Source organism: Python bivittatus, unplaced genomic scaffold (assembly GCF_059951505.1).
Source record: "Python bivittatus isolate LINGU-HERP-01145 unplaced genomic scaffold, Pbiv_v1 ctg000340_np1212, whole genome shotgun sequence".
Lineage (NCBI taxonomy): Eukaryota > Metazoa > Chordata > Lepidosauria > Squamata > Pythonidae > Python > Python bivittatus.
In genome coordinates, this window is record NW_028277056.1 from 17,103,219 (window position 1) to 17,112,992 (window position 9,774).

Consider the following 9,774-nt stretch of genomic DNA (forward strand, 5'->3'; position numbering starts at 1 on the left):
CTTTTGTCAATAAATTTGCTATGTTTTGCAGCTCTAGAGAGCTGTTGTATAATCACAATCACTAATATAATTCAACTATATACTGTGAATACTGCCTTGTCAAGCACCCACAGCTGTGTTTACTGTCCAATACCCACTACCCAAAAATAGCACAGCCACTTGGGTGCAGGTGGGTGGCCAGTATCTTCAGCAGCAAAGGTAATAGCTCAAAATAGGTATTTTGCCATTGCAATCACCATCTCAAAGAGAGTAGAGTATGGATGCCTAGGGTGTAAATGCCATAGAAAAAAAGCTTGGACTGAACCTGGCAGTGGAATTAGGAGATTAGTGGAATAGTCAGGCTGGAATTATGAATTTGCTTAATATTTTTATATAATGGATTTAATAGCTTTCAGGCATCTCTCCTTGGACAGCTGTATATATTACAGGGGAACAAGCAACACTTCAGTGTAGAAAAGAATAATCTATTTTTAGGTTAAATGATAAATTAAGCTTCAAAAGCTGTATATGTGACCAGCCAACTTTATCTTGATTTATTATTCTTTTCAAAAAGAAAGAATGCTGTTATAAAGAGCTTTGGGATGACCATGTTGGTCCAGCAATCAATGTTGCTGCTGTTCTCATCAGTTGCCACTGCTCTTGGTCTAGACTTTGGCCCTGAGATCCAGCGCTACTTGGGCTAGTGCCTGGAATCTTATAGACTATAACCAGAGGCAGGTCAGCTTAAGGACATTTGAAGTCAACTTGGAAAATGGCTGTCAGTGTGAGTTTAAATTTAAAACCAATTAATTAAAAGAATTATGGGCTTTCCCTCTATAGTGTCTTTTACTGCAGTCTTTGAATCTGGAGAATGTGCAATTTTTTTTTTAAAAAAAGGATGCATCCTTTCTTGGAGGCTAGTTGCTGCAAATTTCAAATGCCTTGCCAATTGGGAAAAACAGGTAAAGCCACTTATGGATTTCCAGGGATAATAAGGCATAAGGATTCAGATTTCCAAAGCCTGGAATTCAAGACCTAAGTTGAACTAGGCTCCATTTCAAATCAACACCCAAATTTAATCTTGTGCTATATGGCAGTGGCTCCCGCCCTCTGGAATATCATACCCCCTGAAATGAGGTTGGCCCCATCCCTGTTTGCCTTTTGGAGAGCCCTTAAAATGTGGTTTTTCCAGCAACCTTGGGGATCCCATGGGGACCCTGAAAGATGGTTGTATTGTGCCTAGATGGTTGTTATTCTCCCACAATCTTGCTTTTTATTTATTTTTATTACGTTTATTGTTTTAAGTGTCTTAATGGTTGTGGTATTGTTTTCATTGTTACTAGCTGTACACTCCTCAGTGTCATGTTCAGTAAGTTGGGTGACCATATGAATTTGCTAAATAAATAAATAAATGCTAAAAGAATTGATCTGATTTAAAAATAATCCACCCTATTCCATATACAATCTTCAAATTTTGTTTTTTAATTGAAAAGCAACCAACAGAGATTGCCTGAATGAGAAAACCAATGTTGGGAGGGTCTGCTTAATTATGTTTTTGTCTGGAAAAAAACCTCTCTCTCTCCCCCAACCTACATGTTTAGGAAAACTGCTGGGGAGAGTATTTTAACTAGACAAATGACAGCTAAGGGAATGATTAAACAGTAATGTTCAGCATTCTCCCTAGTTCCACACCATTATTTTTCCTCCATTCCATTATGTTTTGATACTATTCTTCAGGAATTGGGAAATTTAAGAAAAGCTTTTGTACATATTGGGGGGGGGGGCAGGAGAGGAGGAAAAAGTATGTTATCTAGTGAGATTTTATTTAATGTTGTCTTTACTTAAGAGAGCATATAATCACAAATGAGAGATAGAAGTAGAGATGGCAGACAAAGAAAAATACAATGTATTTACTTAAGGAATACAATATAAAAATATACTTTTCAGGTAAATAGCTCTTTAAAGAGAGGAAAGGTTTGTGTGTTTGGGTATACTCATATACAAATAAGCAAACTCATATAAATTTAAAAAATAAGTTTTTTTGTGTTTAAAAGTTTGCTCTATTAAAAGTTGCAGCTTCATTAACGACTTGTGGAAGTCTTGGAGGGAGATATCTGAGGCTTTGGGGAGCTGAATCCAGCCTTAATGCCTCAAGTTGTGCATCACTGGTTTAATGACACTTACAAAAGACAACTTTAGCAGAAAAAACAACAAACTCGTGCTTCTTACACACACTTGTAGACTTTCAGAGCTCTAAGGGGAATACATATATTTCCAGTTACATGTGAGGTTTTATGTCATCATTGCAGACCCATTGTGCCTTTGGAAGATAAGTCTTCCATAACCTAGATGTCCAAGGATGTCTAGGTTAAACTGTCAGCATGAGGCTTGCTCATCTGACAAATACTGTCAGCCTGTGGTCAAGGGATTCATAGGTTGCAGCTGACAAATCACTTCCTCTGGAATGGGCCAAGCATGAATTCCACTGATTTCATAACAACTTTGCCCCTTGTGCAACACTTATATGTCATATTCAAGCACAGCCCAAGACAAAGTGTCTCCATTATTATGCATCCCAGTCCAGATATAGGCACAGTTGGTTGTCTACATGAAATTGTGCAAATTACATAAGGAGCTGGCATTCAATACCAGCAACTGGCACCCAGACCACCAAAGATCTGATAACCTGGCCTCAGGGATGAATTCTAAGAGCCGGAGAGTGGGATGGGTATCTGTCACTGATGCCACCTTCTCTCTTTGCTGCCACCCTCAGCTTTCCACTGCCCATCACTACCCTGATGGAACTACTTCTCTTCCCCTCCCCCACCAGCTCCCCCATACTCACATCATCTCATTCCCAGGTCTCTGCTGCTCGCAAAAGCTCCACTTCAGGAACTTCCCCAGAGCCAATGAGACCAGCAGTGTTCCTCCACCAGACTGGATTCACTCACCAAGATGGATCGGGGGAAAAGAGTGGAAGAAACTCTGGATGAACCTCCTCTGCACAGCTGCTAGCACACAGGTCAGACCCTTACCTCACTCCAGAGGTCATCCACAAAGCTAGTCAAATCAGTAAAGCTAGCAAGTCAGAAGAAACCACTGGTGAAGTTGACCCCACAGCCTGATGTTGTAATTCTCAGGCTGTGCTGCGATGCCTTCTATCCTCAGTTGACACTCAACTGGTGCAAGCTGCCACACCGCCCCCAGGATTAGCTTTGGGTGACGAAGAGGTAAGCCTTTTACAAAGTCCCATTTGATGGGCCCACAATCACCCACTACTTCCACCACATCCTCACCCACCAGGCAAAAACCAACCAAAAAGTCATGCCAACTCAGTTTAGTTCCAGACCTTTGCAAATGCAGCTTTTCCAGCCACTATCTCATGTGAAGTATTGATTAATGAATCTCAGCGGAAACTGAGGTAGAAGCTCCTGGCTGATCTTCTCCAGGCTCTAAAATAGCCAGCAAGTGGGACTGGTTAGCCCTTGGATAGGAGACAAGGCAAGGGCTGTAGTAAGAAAACACCCCAGAAGAAGGTATAGCAAATATTATGTACTGTATATGTATATAAAAAATCCTATATGGACATGTCCATGAAATCACCAGGAGATGTTTTTGACTCAAAGGAAACTAGCTTAATTTATATTAATCTGCCAATATATGAATGTGATGTCAAGAAGGAGAACCAAGGAACTCAACAAAATGTTTCACCCTGTCAAGCATAGATATTTTTTATGGTTCTTTTCATCTTTTCTCAAGACTATAATTATACTCTGTAAATGGACTAGCTTAGACAGTACAGTGCAGCCCCTATAGTGAAGAGTGAAGAGCTCTCATTGTTTTTCCCAATATTTTGCTGCCATTTCCATTACCAGCTTCAGCCTGCCAAATGGTAGGACCAGACCTGCTGATACAATGTAGAATTGATGTTCCTGAAGGCGCTATATCCCAACAACTAGCCAAAATTGATCACAAAGGACAGGAAGAGCTCTTTTCATAAAACTTGGCTAGAGGCTCCCATGAAATACTGATCCAAATCCATCCTCTTTCTGATCCCCTGAGAAAGAATATTGAACTGTGAGATCACAATGCAAACAAAAGGGGAAGCCTTTATTTTGGGGTATTTGGTCATATTTTCCTGTGCTAAGTGGAACAAGATTCCCACCAGAAGAGAATTCAGTGATAAAGGGCATGTCATGACCTTATCAGCCTTTCAAATAAATCTCATAAAAATCCCCCAACAACATATTTCTCAACTCTTTAACAGTTAGAGAATGGAAGTTTGCTAAGGATCCAGCTTTAAAAAAACATATAAAAGCCTGGGAATGTTGTGGAATGCGGATTATATCAAAAGGATAGGACAAGCAACTCCCCCAAGATCACTGTTCAGGCATAAATACATTTCCAGATGACTGGAGCTGATGGTGCTTTTTTGCTTATCTACTCAGGGTAAAGCAATGTTATCTAAGCCAACATGAGTGTCACTTACTTCTTGTCTGCAGCAGTATGTTAAGAGCAAGATTCTTATAAGTGTTGAGAAGTGATAGTTTTCAGTGTAGACCAGCCATTGTCAGACTGGGAAGAAACTCTTGGAAGATCATAAGGGGTTCCCCAAGAAGAAAACTATTGTTAGATGTAGTTCTTTAATTCTCAACATTATATATCCTTTGGCTGTAACAGTGAACACTTACACAGGAGCACTGGTTGAGGTCTAGAATCATAGAACCATAGGCTTGGAAGGGACCTTTGAAGTCTTCTAGTCCAACCCCCTGCATGAATCCTCCCATCATCCTGGATAAATAGCTGTCCAGTCTTTTCTTGAAAACCTCCCACAACTTCAGGAGGCAGGCTGGTCCATTACTTAATAGTGCTCGCAGTCAGGAAATTCCTCCTTAGTTCAAGTTTGGACTCTCACCGTAAAGCTTCCACCCACTGATTCTTGTCTTATCCTCAGTTGCTAGGGAGAATAAATCTACTCCTCTTCCCCAGGACATTCTTTCATGTGTCAGAAGATTGCTATTACATCTCTCCTTAGCCTTCTCTTCTTAGGGTAAACATAGTTCCTTTAACCACTCTTCAGAAGATTTAGCCTCCAAGTCCCTTACCATCTTTGTTGCTATTCTCTACACTCTTTCCAGTTCCTCAGCATCCATTTTGTATTGTGCTGAGCAGAACTGGATACAACATTCCAGGTGTGATCTGACCAGTGCAGCTTAGAACAGTACTAACACTCCCCAGGGTAATTTCCACTTTCACCCACAGACTACATCCAACATGCTAATTGTCCGTGGTGATGAAATAGTATATCCAAGACTGGAAATATTGTGATCATACTCCAAGTGAGCATGTCCTTACTAGGTGATGCCTAAAACAAAATGTGAAGCCTTCTGCAGTGTTAGAGTCCTTGGTAGGTATCAGTGTACATATTAGGCAAAGTCTAATATTTACAAATACTTACAAAATCTGAAAACCTCCTTTTTCATCTTCCTGCCCCTCATGGGATGGATAGACCTTTGTCTCTATGTGAAAGAAGAAATGGTGGATACAAGCTTAGTCAAAAGGCAAGTCTTGTGTTTATTCCTAGCTATGGAGGTTTGTTTGTCTCCCTTTCCTGATGTTTTTAATTATTGATTATTTATCTTTTATCTTTTTTCCCTTAGCTTTCAAGTTGCTGACCATTAATTATTTATTTATAACAAATAATCATTTAATTATTCATGATTCACCATTGTTTGTTGCTGTGAGCATTGTAAGGGCAAATAAAAAGTTTGGAAATAAATAGTTAGCAAACAATGTACCTATTGGAGTACCATTTGGAGCTAGTGTCAGCCCTTCCAGGTAGACCAGACTTGGACACAAAAGTTAACACTATTAAAACTACTTTTATTATAGGGCTACATTAACAGAATCTGCCAGTCTGAATGTGCCTTCCCCTGTCCTTGCCTTTATCCTAAAAAGAACTAGGGAGGGTCAAGTCTGAGACGTTTTCACATATGACCTTCCAGCCTTGGACTCGGATTTCTCATATCTGACTGTTGTCTAGGTGGCAGCTTCTCCTCCTCCTTTCTTCCAGTGTTATCTGCACAGCCCATTACACATAATGACCATAATATTCCTATGCTATGCAGTTTCTTTCTTGGCACAGTCCAAAGAGTTTTGACTTTTACAGCTCTTCAAAACATAAGGCCACAATGGTGGAATGCTTGTCTCTGTATGTGTGTTCTTCTGCATTTTAAATGAAGTAGATGGTTACCAGAGGGGTCATCTTCTTAGTAGACACCTCAGTTATGGAATCCAAATTCCAGGAAAGTTCTTTTCACTGTCAAGCAAAGAGTATTTTTATTTGCCTCCAAATTTTACAACCCATTTTAGAGTTGCTGCATGTCAGTTTAGGTGACATTTTAAGTGTTTGTTTCATTGTGGTTAAAAGTTACAAATATAAACACATTAAGAAAAATAACACACCTACTTTAGCAGTGCAGGATTCTACCATACATACTGTAGACTAGGTTTTAAGGAGTGTGATTGAAAGGAAAAAATGGCTGAGACAAATAAGAGAGCTGGCTTTCCCATATCTTCTACAATTGACTGGTAGCCAGAAATGTAATAAATCAAGCTTTTCCCATGAGTAAAGCTGCCTCTGCCAATTTACCGCAAACATACTATTGGATCAACGAGGTGCAGTTATGCTTTAGAAAAGACTCAAAGAAATAAATTACTACCTTAAGTCCCACCAATTTCAATGGATCTACTCCAAGAATGGGCACATTTTTGATGCTTAGGGCTCACATTTAATTCTTTTGAGAAGATCAAGAGCTGAGATGAGTGGGACTGCATTATATATCTGGCCAGGACATGTTTTTGAGGGGTGATGGTGGTTGGAACAAGGTTCTTTGCATTTTAAATTGTGATAAACCTGTTTCAGGATTATAATACAATTTTTGTGTTTTATAATTCTGTGTATCTCTCTATATTCTGAATCACAGGTCATTTTCACACTCAGCCAATTGCAAATTTGGTACTATAGAATCCAAAGTATTTGTCTAAACTAGAACAAAGTGAGCTCAAAATGACTGGAACAGATACAAAACATAGTGATTTAGAAGGTAAGGTTTGTTGCCTATTCTCAAACAGGTTTGAAAAAGATTGAATTTTAATAAGTGCATACATTATGGTATACATGTATAATATTATTCATTATGGAGCTTAATTTGGCATCCAAAATTTCCTCTTTTTTCAATGCTGTGTTGTCAATATAACATATTTTCAGCATTACTGAGTCATATTTTACGTTTTAACAAACCTACGTTTTAGATGCTGTTTTGCCAGATTTAAACACAGTCCTCATTCAGGCGTCTGTTGCAACCATCTGCTGCCGACAAGCAATTTTGGAATCTTAATCTTTGTAACTTTACAAAGGGCTGTAGTGTGCTAACTTGAGTTCTATGGGCCCATGAGACAATTTGGCTGAAATTATTGCCCAGAAGACAATTTAGTATAAAATGGGAAATTCATCAGTTGTGACATTCCATTCTTCAAAAGGAACAAAAGCAAAAGGTTTTGCTTAAGGTTGTTTCTTCCATGCCACTTGATAAAATTTGCAATTTGGCACCCTGAAGTGTTGAAATGAAGGCTGCAATCAGCAAATGAGACTGTGGAATTAGGAGATAGAGGTATTTTTTCAACTTTTCTACTGTAATTTATCATAGAGCTACAGTCATTTCTCTTTCTCTTTCCCTTTCTCTGTCTGCCACTGGCTGAATAAAAATAAAATGCATTCTAACTGCCTGAGAAGAGTCAGCATCCAAAATTCTGCTTCCCTGGGGACCGAGAAGCTAAAATCTTCTCAAGAGGATCAGAGCAATTAAATACAGCTATTCAAAGTATCTGAACACTGAGAAGCAGAGAGACCAAGGTGGATGGATACTAATATGAGGATCTTCACTTTGGACCCATAACTCTAGTTAGTACCAAGATCACCCAATTGTCAATTACGTGATTGATTGATTGATTGATTGATTGATTTTGCCTTCAAGTCACTGTTGACTCCTAGTGACTGTCTAGACTAGTCCTTGCAGTTTTCTGGGCAAGATTTCACAGGTGGCTTGCCATTGCCTCCTTCTTCCTGGAGTTGACTGGCCCAAGGTCACCCAGCTGGCTTCGTGCCTAAGGCAGATCTAGAACTCACAGTCTCATGGTTTCTAGCCTGATGCCCTGACCACTACACCAAACTGGCTCTCTTAGGTTATTTATGGAAAAAGTTTAAAAAGTTAGTGATGGAGAATGCCACAAGATATACGCAAGGATTTGAAGAATTTGATTGAAATGAACATTACAAAACAGCATTCCGGCTTTTTCCCTTTTTGACTCAAATTACTCATAAAATATAGCAAAAGCCGTTACATTTTTTCAGCCCTAAGCTTTGCAGGTATGATTTATAAGGAGGAGGATGGCATTTGGATCTGTAACTAAACATAAATCTAATATTAGAAATATAATAACAATAATTAAAACAACCCAAAGGTATAAACATGGGATATGTTCCTATTTCATTCAAAGCTCTACAGCTTCATAGACAGTAGTGAGTAAATTATATACTACATTGTAACACCATATTTACATAGGTGTTAATGAAACAAACTGTTAAGAAGAGAAGTGGAAATATTTGGCTGATATAACACCCAAAGGGCAGTGCAATTTAATCCTTGTTAAAAGCAAAAAACAAAAGTGTAGTTTTTTTTATTTATTGCATCTAATGACTGTACCTTCTCTTTTAATTACAAGAGTCAGAAGCAATTTATCAATAGGAAAGTTATTAATTGCTGCATTAAGAAGAACTACTGCTTATGACACAAAGTGGAATGTTAATTCCCTGCTGCTTTAGGAAATTTAAAATGAGATTAACCAAGGAGCACATTCTGTTACATGATGTGCAATCACTGAGATTGTTCCTGATTTAGTCTTGATAAGACTAGTCCTATTTAAAACAATAATATTTAATATGCACTAAATTACATCTCACTGATTTTCTTTACTCATAACTAAGGTCATATTCACACTGCACCCTTAAACTGGTCCTGTCTTGTGCTCATACCATCTTGCCTCTAAATCAGCCTGAGAAAATCCTGTCCAGATTGAGATAATTTGCTAGGAATTTGCAAAGTATTTAGTCCAGATTGCAAACTATTGTGTCCTTCCATTGGACAATTGCCCTGTTGTGGTGCCCTCCTGAAGCAATTGTAATTGCCAATCACTTTCCTTCCTATGGATGGGTCTTACGGGACACACACACACACACACACACACACACACACTCCTGAACTAACTACATATCTGTTTTTTGTTGATCATCTCTCAAGTTATTTGAAATAAAAGAGTTTCGCACACAGCTCCTCTGAGCATTTAAGAACACTCTGTAACATTCTAAGTGTTATAATTATATTATTTCTTGACCTGACTTACCTTGAAGGCTGACACAGGGATGGTAGGTATTCCAGGAATGTTCTTTATTGAACTAAGGCAGAATAACAGAATCTTGAAAGTCTGTTCAAGATTCTTTCCACCCCGTCTTATATTAAATAGAATTAAGGCGAAGTTATTTTGAATTTCTTTCTGATATTTTCCTCTTAGGACTGTGTAATCTTTTCTGAAAGTACCCCCTTAACAGCTTGTTTATTCTTTCTGAATCCCTAAAGTCAGCTCTGAATCCTGTTACAACTCTATAAGGCCAGGATTGGGCACTGTAGAAATTATATTGGTTTTTAATTTTCAAATGTTTTATTACCAGATAAGCAG

The 9,774-nt window shown here is 38.6% G+C and overlaps 1 long non-coding RNA gene across 1 annotated transcript in view; it reads left to right on the top strand.

Moving 5' to 3' along the window:
* The window catches only part of LOC148216050 (uncharacterized), a 39,618-nt gene extending 36,350 nt beyond the window's left edge, over positions 1–3,268 (top strand). Inside the window, exon 3 of the long non-coding RNA XR_015796136.1 lies at positions 2,841–3,268. This is a non-coding gene — a long non-coding RNA (uncharacterized LOC148216050). The remainder of the gene's footprint in view (positions 1–2,840) is intronic.
* The last annotated feature ends 6,506 nt before the right edge of the window (positions 3,269–9,774 follow it).